The sequence below is a fragment of the Macrotis lagotis genome, chromosome 3 (genome assembly GCF_037893015.1).
Source record: "Macrotis lagotis isolate mMagLag1 chromosome 3, bilby.v1.9.chrom.fasta, whole genome shotgun sequence".
In the NCBI taxonomy this organism is placed as follows: Eukaryota; Metazoa; Chordata; class Mammalia; order Peramelemorphia; family Peramelidae; genus Macrotis; species Macrotis lagotis.
In genome coordinates, this window is record NC_133660.1 from 21,904,114 (window position 1) to 21,916,351 (window position 12,238).

The following is a 12,238-nucleotide window of genomic DNA, read 5'->3' on the forward strand; positions in this document are numbered from 1 at the left end:
ACTAGCACACAAAGTCCTTTTGTTTCAATGAATCTTCACCCTTTAAGCCAAGGAGTCAAGCCAAATTGGCTTTCCTGTTCTAGAAGCATGCACAATATAACATATGTGGGCAGTACATTTCTCTTGTTAGAAACATGGTTACATGTAGATGAGAGGCAGAACAATTGTGATAGGCATAAAGCCTAGACGAAAGGGGTGGGTAGAGAAGACCTTATTTTTGTCCTGAAATATTCAGGTGCTATTTTCCTAAAATCCTCTCAATTATTCTGAAATGAGCATGAATTTATATTTGTTCACTCATTTATTTTAGAGACATTTATTAAGTACTTACTACATACTAAGCTTCATATTGGTGGGGGTATAGTGCAAAGAAGTCCCCATCAATGTACTCATTGTCAAAGAGATAAGACGATATGTTCACATGAAAAGTTAAATAATAATAATGTAAGAATTAAAAAATGATACAAGACAATGACATAAGAAATATAGCCTTGGAGCTAGATAAGGTATGTGGTAGAGGTGGGGTTATAATCTTGGTTATCTGACTTCAAATCTTGCACTTTCTCCATATAATTAAGAGGACTGATCATCAAATTCTGTGAGTATAGAATTGGGGAGGATTACAGTGGAATAGGGCAGAAAATTCAAGGAAATGACTCTCTGTCTTTTAGGATGAATCTTCTCCTTCATGGAGGAAGGAGGAAAGTCAAAAGTATCCAGGAAAAGGCAAACATTTGGTAATGCATGTATAGGTGTCCATATGTTTGTATGCATATATAAATTCTAGGATAGTTGGAAAATTTAATCAAAGTGGAATCCTGTGTCTATGGGAGGACAGTGGATTAGAGAAGTCTGCTTTATGAGTTTAGGCTCATATAATGGAGCAATGGGGATGAGATTTAAAATCCAGTGCCCTTTCAATATGGCTCCCTTGTATGAACAAGATAAAGCTTTAATAGTTTTGTCACCAGATCTCCATCTTAAGATTCCTAATGGATGCCAACTCCCATGCACATTGATGAGTCAAGCCTCTTGAGGAGGACTACTGCAACCCCTCAACACTCTAGGGGTTTTCCTAAGGGATTTGGGGGCTATTTCTTTTCTTAGGCTAGATAGCTTATGAACTTCCTCCTTTACAGTTCTTGCCATGACTATCCATTGATTAGAAAAATGTATTTGTTAAGATGTAATTCTTAGAACAAAATACTCCCACCCACAGTTTAAAAAGGATATTAATTAACTGAACAATCACAGAATTCCCCAAATCATGAATTTTGATAATTGGATATTCAGTTCCAGGGAGCCGAACCAGCCTGTGGCATATCCTTCAACAAGTACATACTGAGTCCAGAGGAGAGTGGGCTCAAGCTTGGAAATTAAGTGTGGTATAGGAATTACTCATGGTTCTTTCTTTTTAGAAATTCTTCTCTTTCATTTGTGGAATACTTAAGAAGTTCCCCTTTGGCAGAGTTTAGTTTCTTTGATGATTTCCTTGTGAGCCATGATATCTCCTTGGCTTCCAATGCAGACAACCCTACAATTACTTCCAGAGATAATGCTGGGTTGCTAAGAGAATGGTGGGATGTCAACTGGACCTTTAAAGTTTACACACTTCTCTAACTGAGGGCAGGGAGGAAAGAGACTGAGGTAGAAGCCAAAGTGCTTTCTCACCCTGCCCCTAGATTCTTTCTTATAGGCAACAATCTCTCCCCTCTGTCAACAGATACTTGTTGAATTATGAAGCACGGTCAGATCTGAACCAACTTGGAATTTGATAGATGACCCATGGTCAGGTTTCCTACAGCCCATCCAAATTCTCTTCCTGGACAATATTAATCTAGTGACTTCTCAGAATTGTTGTCATTGATCAAGATCTTTTCATATCTTATTGAAAATGCCTTTTATTGATTCAATTCAAGATGTTTTTCTATCTGGTTGTGATATATTTTTTAACTCAGTTTATGTGGGGTGGGTTGATTTGATTGATTTATTCAGTCAAATCACCTATCCCAATAATTAAAGAACCAAGAGGATTATGCTTTTAAGTTGTTCAAAGTGGCTTGGCAAGTGTAATTTTTTGTTTTATTTGTCTTTGTTTTCCTAGCTATGAGTACTAAACCTGTGTCCTGCTCATAGTAGTCCTTAATAAAGGTTTTGGATAGAATCATTGGAAGGAGCTAGAGTTTCAGCCTGTAGCAAAGAGGACTTGGGGTTGGGACTGCCTTGTGAAGGAAGGATTAGATGCCCTCTTCAGGGGGCAGAATCAGAAGCAATGAGAAGTTGCCAGGAGGTCAGTTTAGACATAGAAAAACACTCTATCGATGAGGCTGCCCCAAAGTAGAATGGGCTGCCATGAGAGTTAAAGGCCATTCTTTTCTTTCTGAACTTCAAACATAGTTGGTATGACTCCTTGTTGGGAATTGTGTTCTTGTGTGGTTTGCACTCGTTAGCCATTGAGGTTACTTGCAGCTCTCATATTCTGGGATTTAATGAATTGAATCAAATCCCCATTTTTTTCAGGTGAGGAAATTGAAGATCAGAGTGACATAATTAACTAATGGCAGAACCAGGGTGAGAATTCAGCCATCCTGACTCCTCATCAGGTGCTTCCCACGAATTTTGATGTTCAACTACTCCTTCTGCTAGGATAAGAAGTGGCCACATGTCTGTCCCTGTTTGTGCAATGATATCCATGCTTACAGTAGAGAGTACCCAAGGCCCAGAGGACCAAAATCAAACATTGCTTTGTCTCATTTTTGACTCTTGATGAGGTCAGGAGCCTCTCTATGTCTCCTCCTGTTTTCTACTTACAGCAAACCATAGTTTCCTATATCTACTTTTATAATGATTTTTAAAAATGATTTATGTTTATAATGACTTTTATAATTTCTAATGATTGAGCATTATTTTGATGCAAAGTGCATTTCAAAAGATAAAAAATTTGGTTTGTTCCCCAACAGCCTTCTCTATCCAAATACCAATTGGGACAGTCTTCTGTAAACCAATCACATATCCCCTAAATTTAAGGATGAGGCAGAAATGATGACTGCATTTGGTGCCATCTAGATAACTCTTGAAGTTTTGCATTATCTCATTTGAACTTCACAATGATTCCATGAAATGGGGGGGGGGGAGAGACCAAAATAAAACAACCCAGATTCAGAGTTCTGAGACTTGCCCAGTGACACTTAGCTAGGAAGTGTTGGAGTCAGGTGTGTGGTGTGATGTGACTTTGCTTAGGTCCCTTCCCCTCACTAGGCTTGTTTGAGGTTTTCTTCTGTAAAACAGTATGGTTGGATAAGTCCTAAGGTCCCTTCCAGCTCCAAATTATCATTTTTAGAAACTTGTCCTCCTAAGTATTGTTGTTGCAAGTGTAATAGATATCCTCTCTCCTCACCACTGCCAAATGTTGGACCTGATGAAAGAATTCTCCCACAATTTTGGAAGGCTTTTTAACTCTTATAGGATTTAGGCATCCAAACACAGACATCACAGATGGCCTCCTTCCCAAGTCATTGTTGGAATATCTTAACAACTGAGAGCATTGGGGGGTGAGAATAAGCTTACATTTTCTGTCTTACTAACTGTATACCTTCATCTCTCTGAAACTTCCTCACTTTCTTGTTCTGTATAACAGTAGAGTTGGATGAAATGAATTGGTGTTTGGGGGCAAGGGGCTGGAAATCCTGGCCCATCTTTTAATTTTAAGGGGGAGGAAGTAATAAAATTCATTTTGAGGCCTCACAGTTAGAGAAAGATATTAATTAGCTGAACATTCAGAATCCCCAAAATCATGGATTTTGATAATGGGAAGGAACTTCAGTGATTGTCTAGCCCAATTCATACTGAAAAAGGCTTTATATCTGGGTGGCTAGGTGGCATAGTGGATAAAGCACCTGCCCTGGAGTCAGGAGTACCTGGGTTCAAATCCGGTCTCAGACACTTAATAATTACCTAGCTGTGTGGCCTTGGGCAAGCCACTTAACCCCATTTGCCATGCAAAAACCTAAAAAGATAAAGGCTTTATATCCCCTTAATATAACTGCTAAGGGGTCATCAAGGCTCTGCCTAAATTCCTCCCAAGAAGGTAAGAATTCATCAGCTCTGGAGGCAGTTAATTTACCTTTGAACAGATCTATTTGTTAGAGAGAGTTTTTTTTTTTTTTAATGACATAGTACCAAAGTTTTCCTCTGTAATTTCCACTCTCTGGATGGAAAATATACAAAGGAGAGTGAGTAGTCCAGTGTGAGTGGCTACAAGGCGTAGCGGATAGAGCACTGGCCCTGAAAATAGGGAGACCTGAATTTGAATCCAACTTTCTGGTGACCAAAGGCAAAATGTTTGAACTCTCTCTGCCACAGTTTCCTCATCTGTAAAATCAAGTCAATAATTATATCTACCTTTGGGTTGTTGTGAAGATAAAATGAGATGATAGCAGAGGCAGGATAGCTGTTTTGGGGCCAGATTCTGGAAAGAATTCATTTTCAGATATAGATTGACTCCTTTAGCTCAGAGATTCTGACTCTCAAGTATCTCCTAAGCTTAATGTCACCTCAAAGCAGCTTGTCTTCTGCTTGTATAGTTCATACTCTTCCCCTTCTTTACTCCCCACATCCCAAGAAAATGTTTTCATCCAAGAATATTTATTTGGATGGGGAGTGACAAAGCTGAAATTCCCTCCTGCCCATAGGCCTAACTACAGAGATTTTTTTGGGGGGGAACCCCTTTCTGATTACTTTGAGGTGGGGGGAATAATGAAGCCAGTTCACTGTGTTCTGAGACCAAGAATTCAAGTATATCCTAGCAAAATCTAAGTCATATGGGTCCTGATGAGATATTGTGACTAGAGCCCTGGACCTGAGGTCCTACCTCAGACTCTTCCTAGCTGTGTAAACCTGGGCAAGTCACTGAACCTCTCTCAGCCTCAGTTTCCTTATCTGTAAAATGATAACAAGACTGGTGCTATTTTCTCAGAGTTTTGTGAGAAGAGTCACTTGATCTTTTCTGCATGAAGGGAAAATTCCTTGGGGCAGCTAAGTGGTGCAGTGGATAGATCTCTGGCCCTGGAGTCAGGAGGACCCGAGTTCAAATATGGCTTCAAACATTTAATACTTACTTAGCTGTATGACCACAAGTAAATCACTTAACCCCATTACCTTGCAAAAAAAGAAAAATAGAGAGAGAAAATTCCATTGGAAGCAGCATGGAGGATGGTTTGGAATGAAGAAGACATCTGAGGAAGGAGAACGAATTAGGTAAATTGCAATAATCTTTTATAAAGATTACATGATGAAGCATGTAAGATACTTTGCAGATCTTGGGTTTTTTTTTTTAGTTTCTTTTTAGTTTTTTTTGCAAGGCAGATGGGGTTAAGTGGCTTGCCCAAGGCCACACAGCTAGGTAATTATTAAGTGTCTGAGACCGGATTTGAACCCAGGTACTCCTGACTCCAAGGCCGGTGCTTTATCCACTGTGCCACCTAGCCGCCCCCTATTTTGCAGATCTTAAAGCACTATGACACTACTATTTATTTTTAGGTTTTTTTGCTAGGAAATGGGGTTAAGTGGCTTGCCCAAGGCCACACAACTAGGTAATTTTTAAGTGTCTGAGACCAGATTTGAACTCAGGTACTCCTGACTCCAGGGCCTGTGCTTTATCCACTGTGCCACCTAGCCGCCCCATGTCACTACTATTAATAAAAATCCTGACAACTGATCTGCATTTCATCACTGAATGAGCCAGGTCTGGTCATTCAGATGGACACACAGCACTTCAAAGTTTGCAAAACTTTACCTTTATATCTCATTATCTCATTTGACAGATAAGCAAACTGAGGATCATTTCTGAAGTGAAGTGAATAATCCTCGGGCACCTAACCCAAAAGCTTCAGGAACAGGATTTGAATCTGTGTCTTCTAGCAATCTCTCTACTGTACCAAATACTCAGTTGAGGGTTGGGGCTGCCTAGAATCACCTTCATGCTATGAAGAGAAATGGAGAGAGGGGCATTAATGGAGGTTTTACTGGATATAAGTAAAAAACATTGATCCTTCAGAGTCAACTTTTATTTAAAAGATTTTGGCATAGATCCCAGGATAGTTTAGACAGATCTCTATCACCTCTCACCTCAATAATTGCAATTTGCTCACTTGGCCTCCCATCACTCCAGTCTAGTCTTCCCATTTTTACCAAGGTCATTTTTTTAAGTGCAGATAAGACTTAAATGACTTTACTCTGTATCTTTTACTCCCCCAGTCAATCATGGCAGTTGAGCTCCCTGCTTTAACTTGGGCATTTGCTGCCTTTTCCAAAGAATTTCCCCTATAGGTTCCCCTTAGTAACAGGCTTAGGGCAGGAAGGCTTACTGCAATCATTCATCATGAAATAAGAGCCCTGGCTTTCCTTTCCCATAATCTTTCCTACCTACAGCACGCTGTCAGTGGGTGGTCACTGATGATTTCCAACATTCCCAGAGCAGTGAGGACCCTGGATCATGTGTTCACTCCTAGGGATATTGGGCCAATTTTCAGCACCTTTCAAATTTACAGAGTCCAGAGCTGGGGTCAAGTGCATTGCTAGTTGTATGCAATAAAAAACAGGATAGGTCTTTGCTCTTCTCTCAAGGAGTTTGGAATCTAGTTAGAAAGATATAAGATATAAACCCAGTTAGCAACAGAAAATGAGCATCTGAAAGGCTGACCCATGGAAGAGTCCCAAATCCCCCTAGGGGAGATGAACCAGGAATGCTGGATGGGAGCTGAGGAAAAGAAATTTAGCCTGATATCAGGAAGAATGGTTAAACAAAGGGAGCTGTCCAAAAGTCAAAAGGGCTTCCTCTGGATAAGAGTTTCTTCCTCTGCCTGAAGGTCTTCAGGGTTAGGCTGGATGAACCCATGTCTGTGGGTCATGATGGAACTTCTTGGACAGAGATGAATTGGATCCAAGGGCCCCCTCAGATCTGAGAATCTGTAATTTTGTGAAGACAGTTGGAATATTACATGGAAACATGGCTTATGTGCAATGAGGGCTTGGAGAGATACTATCTTGTAATGGGATTTGGTGTTGGACTAGAGCCCTCCAGGCTGTGTTCAAACCCCACATCAGACTTTGTCAGCTGAATGACCTTGGGCAGGTCCCTTAGCCCCCTTAGTTTCCTTATCTTTACAAGGAGGCTGATGGATTGATTCGCCAAGGTCTCCTCTAGCTCTAAATCTATCACCCTATTTTTGGGGGGATGGAGGTGGATCACTAAAAGAAGAGATCAATGTGGACTAGAGTTTTCAGGGAAGGCTTTAAAGAGGAAAACAGACCTCTTTTTTAAAAAAAAAACCTTGGGCATATATTAGTGGGTCTTTGTTTCTTCATTTGTAAAATGAGAGTTCTTTCTAGCTCTAAAGAATAATGGGCCCAAGATGCCCGTTATTGGTCAAAGATGGTCAAAAAGGAAAGACTGTGCTATAGGGGAAAGAACACAGGCCCTGGAATCAAACTTTCAAATGCTAGTTTGGATATTGATCGACTGGGTGACTCTGGGTTTATCACATCCCACTCTGAGCCTGGGCAGGGGGGAGTGCTAAGGAGAATATTGGCACAGGAGGAAAAGGCTTTTGTAAATCTGGGAGTGCCAGAGACATGGGAACTCTTATCATTTCAGCAACAGGATCTGGGATCTCAGGAACATTCCTCTAACTTCCCTTCTCCAGCATTGACAGCATTCACCATCTGCCCTTGACCCTGAGATAGTACAGGAATGGGAGGATTCCCTTACTTCTGTGGGGGTAGAAAAAGAAAAAAATATAACATATATATTTATACACACACACACACACGTGTGTGTGTGTGTGTGTGTGTGTGTGTGTGTAGAGAAAAACAGAGATAGAGAAAAGTGGGGTGGCACCATGCATTGGACCTGGAGTAAGGAAAACTCATTTTCCTGAGATCAAATCTGTTCTCTGGCATTTATTATCTGTGTGACCCTGGAAAAGTCACTTAATCCCATTTCCCTCAGTTTCCTCATCTGTAAAATGAACTGAAGAATGAAATGACAAACCACTCCTGTATCTTTGCCAAGAGAACCCCAGATGGGATCACAAAAAGCTGAACATGACTAAAACTTCTAAACAACATACATACATATATAAATGTAAATAAACACACAAGTTTGTGTGCATATGTCTTTGCTTTTGTTGTTGTGGAGTCATCCAGTTGTTTCTGACTCTATCAATCCCCGTAGACTTTCGTCCGTGGGTTTTCTTGGCAAAGATACTGGAGTGGTTGGCTATTTCCTTCTCCAGTGTGCCCTCCCTCATTTTACAGATGAGTAACTGAGGGAAAGAGGGGTTAAAGTAACTTGCCCAATGTCACACAGCAAGTATCTGAGACTAGATTTGAACTCAGTTTTCCTGACTCCAAACCTGGTACTGTATTGACTGTAGCACCTAGCTGCCTCTCTGTCTCTGTCTCACTATCTTTCTCTGTTACTCTCTGTCTCTGTCTCTGACTCTGTCTCTCTGTCTAGCTGTCTCTGTTTCTGTCTGTTTTTCTGTCTCTCTCCAGATAAGGATTTGAATCACAAGGGATGAAAAAGGAAAGTCAGCCTTCAACATTTCTTCATTTCTTGCTATCACCTTTGTCAAATACTGTGTTTTGTGCTTGGAAAAAAAAAACCTGGCCTAAGGTAGTTTACCCTTTAAACTGAATCTCTGAAATGCTAGAAGAATTCGAACAGCATCCTTTCTACCCTGACCATTTTTCCACAATGATCCTGCTGCACCTAATGCAGGATATTCAGTCCATGAGGCTGCAGTCTGGAGCAATGACCTCTCTTTGAATGAACTGGAGAAACTGAGAGGGGTAGTGATCCCCTGATCCTAGTCAAAGGGCAGTCACATTTGAGATGGTGAGGGAACAGTTCGATGAGGGAGAAAGCAGTGGTGCTCTGGTCTGTGAGTGTAAATAACTCTGGTGGCACCACCACCACCACCACCACCACCACCACTACTACTACTACTACTGCTACCACTACTACCACTACTACCGCCACTACTATTACTACTACTACTGCTAATACTACTAGTAGTAGTACTACTACTATTAATACTACTACTATTAATACTACTACTACTACTACTTACTACTACTACTACTACTACTACTACTACTACTACTACTACTACTGCTATTACTACTACCACTACTAATGATGGTCAACATTTCTAAAGTATTTATTAGGTTCTGTTACAAGTGCTTTACAATCATTGCCTAATTTGATGCTCACAACCTTGGAGGGTAGATGTTATCCCCATTTTACAGATGAACTACCTGAAACAACCAAAATTTAAGTGACTTGCCTAAGATCTCACAGCTAGTAAATGTCTGAAGCTGAATTTGAACTTGGTCTTCCTGACTCCATACCCAGTGTTCTATCTACTGCACCACTAAGCTGCTTTCCTGTGCAGTCTGGAGCTGCCGACCCTAGCACCAGTGAAACAATGACATTGACAGTGCCTTACATCTTGGAGTAGAGATTGGATTGCTTGTGAATTCATCTTCAGTTTAGGCAATGCTGAGATGGAGAGTCTATATATACTTATATTGATCAGCAACTTTCTTTGTAATTTATAGTCTTACCTAGAGCATCAGCTAGCTAAATGACTTACCCAGTGGCACACAATCTATTGCTCATGTGGGATTTGATCTTGACTTTGAGGATCTCTTTGTACTCACAGTCACTTAATCTATTCTTATTTCTTCAGATAAGATCCCCAATTTTTTTAGTGAGTCTCTTGCTTCTTTGGGCACTGAAATCATTACTCACACTTTGGAAAAAGAGGCCAGTCCATTATCTTGACATCACCAGGCTAAGCAACTGTTAGAACATCCATGGAGACGGGCAAAATAAGAAGCAACCAAAACCTTCCTCTCCCCTAAACTACCCAATTCTGTTTCCATGTTTGGGAATTAGAGTTATTTGAGATCATCCAAACTCCACTGAATACATTCCATTGATAGGTCAGATCTTTGTAAAACACATGAGGCTGCCACCTTCACCTGACATTCATTTGTCATGACTGTCACCTTGAAGAAGACTCACCTGGAATGTCTGAAGTCATGGAGGCACCTGGTGGGCACATTTTGAAACCATCTCAGGTGCACAAACTACAGGGAAAATTGCCCCTCTCTCCCTTTTATTAATAAAAAGAGATCATCAAGGATGTGTATTTCTGGAAAACAGCTCAGGATAACAGAAGGACATCCTAAATACTGAACCAGGATCCATAGATTTTATCTTATTTTTTAAAATTAAATTTTATTTTATTTTTATATTCACATTCCTCCCTCTCTCCACTTGAGTAAAGGAAGAAAAACAAAAAAACCTGTTTCTAGCAAATACAGTCAAGAAAAACAAATTCTCTCTCTCTCTCTCTCTCTCTCTCTCTCTCTCTCTCTCTCTCTCTCTCTCTCCCTCTCTCTCTCTCTCTCTCTGTTTCTCTTTGTGTATCTCTGTCTCTGTCTCTCCATCCTTCCCTCCCTCTATGTGTGCATATGCATATGGGTCTGTCTCTGTCTCTGTCTCTGTCTCTGTCTCTCTCAATCTCTTCCCTCAGTCCATCACCTGTCTGTCAGAAGGCAGGTAGCCAGATTCCATTTCATCATAAGTATCCTGAAATTGAGATCGGTTATTGTAGTGATAATTCAGAAACTTTAAAAGATTCAGAAAAAGATTCTCCTTGGCATTGGGTAGTTCTCTGAAAGACTGATTTGATGACATGGATAAAAGTTATATTGGCTGAGAAAGTGTGGATGGGTTGCAATCAACCTTGCTGAAAGGAGTTTCCATTGAAATATGAATTCTTTGTTTCTTAATTAAGGTAGGGAAAGGAGGAGGAGAAATGTCCATCTTTGAAAGGCCAATAGAGAATGACAGTTAGATATTGATCCCAATTGGAAGGAAGAGAAGCTTTTCTATATTACCCGCACCACTGTCCCCCCATACACATACAATGAATGGTTCATAGTTATTGCTCAGTCAGAGCTTCCACTGAATCTATCATGGAATCTTGGAACATTTCCAAGATAACCAACCCTCAGAGTGAGTTTCTAGGCCTGCAGAGCTTGGTTTTTCTTATTGTCCCCCTCTTCCCCCAGATTTCTAGGAATGCCAGTTTCTCTCTCCTCTACTCCCTCCTCCTTTTTTGTCTCTTCCTCTTCCTCCTCCTCCTCTTCCTCCCCTTCTCTCTCTTGACCCAGTCACTGGTCCAAGTTCTTCCCCTCCAAGGATGCTATTGTCCAATTTGTTATTGAAGAGAACATTAAATTTCTACTTCTATGTTTCTGGAATTGTTTTGCATAGACCAAGTAGTCTAAGAATTCTCAGAAGTAAAAATGGTATAATGGTGGACAAACATACCCAATAAACCTGTTTGCTTTGATGTCTTATCATCCAACATTCTTTATCTGACTCCAAGGATTATTGGCAACTGTCCTTGAATCATAGATATTGAGTTGGAAGAAACTCCAGAGTCTGTTTAGTCCAACTCTCTTGTTTTAGAGGTAAAGAAACTGAGGCCCAGGAAAGTTGTGACTTGCTCAAGATTATACATAAGTAATAGATATCAGAGGCACAATTTGAGCAAGGTAATCAAACTCCCTGGATAGCATTTCTTGAAATCAATCATCTGAATGAGAAACTGACTTCTAGCATCAGTTAATGAAAGTATCCAAAAGCCTATGATAGACATCACATCCAGTGAATGTCAGTTTATCTGGGCAAAGGACAAATCAAAGAAATTAATGTCTACACACTATTTTAAGCTTTTGTTGTTGTTGTTGTGTTTTAATTTAATTCAATTTGCCTGAAATAGTAAAAGTATTTCAAGTAATTTTCCTTAAATAATTGATGTCCTGCATCTTTAGAGGGTTTTTTTTAAAGCTAGAACAATTTTTAGGGACTATACATATGCATGTTTAATTGACTAAAGTTAGGAGCTTGTGAAGACAATTCATTTGGACAGAATTGTCTATCCTATAAACATTCGGGCTTTATTGGTAAATATTTAAGAATTGACTCTGTGGTGAAAATACACAAATGAAGTTCTTTTAAATTGTTTTTGTATTAGTTGCATTTTCTCCATCACTTTTTAGAATCTATACAATCAGTATATCAATAAATCAAATCTTGATTTGTAGCATTTGTTGTTACTCAGGCAAAAATGCTGACACTGAAAGTTTAACAATC

General features: G+C 39.9%; 1 protein-coding gene across 1 annotated transcript in view; it reads left to right on the top strand.

The window, feature by feature from the left end:
- The window catches only part of SYNPO2 (synaptopodin 2), a 222,456-nt gene that overhangs the window by 58,144 nt on the left and 152,074 nt on the right, over positions 1–12,238 (top strand). The window lies entirely within an intron of this gene.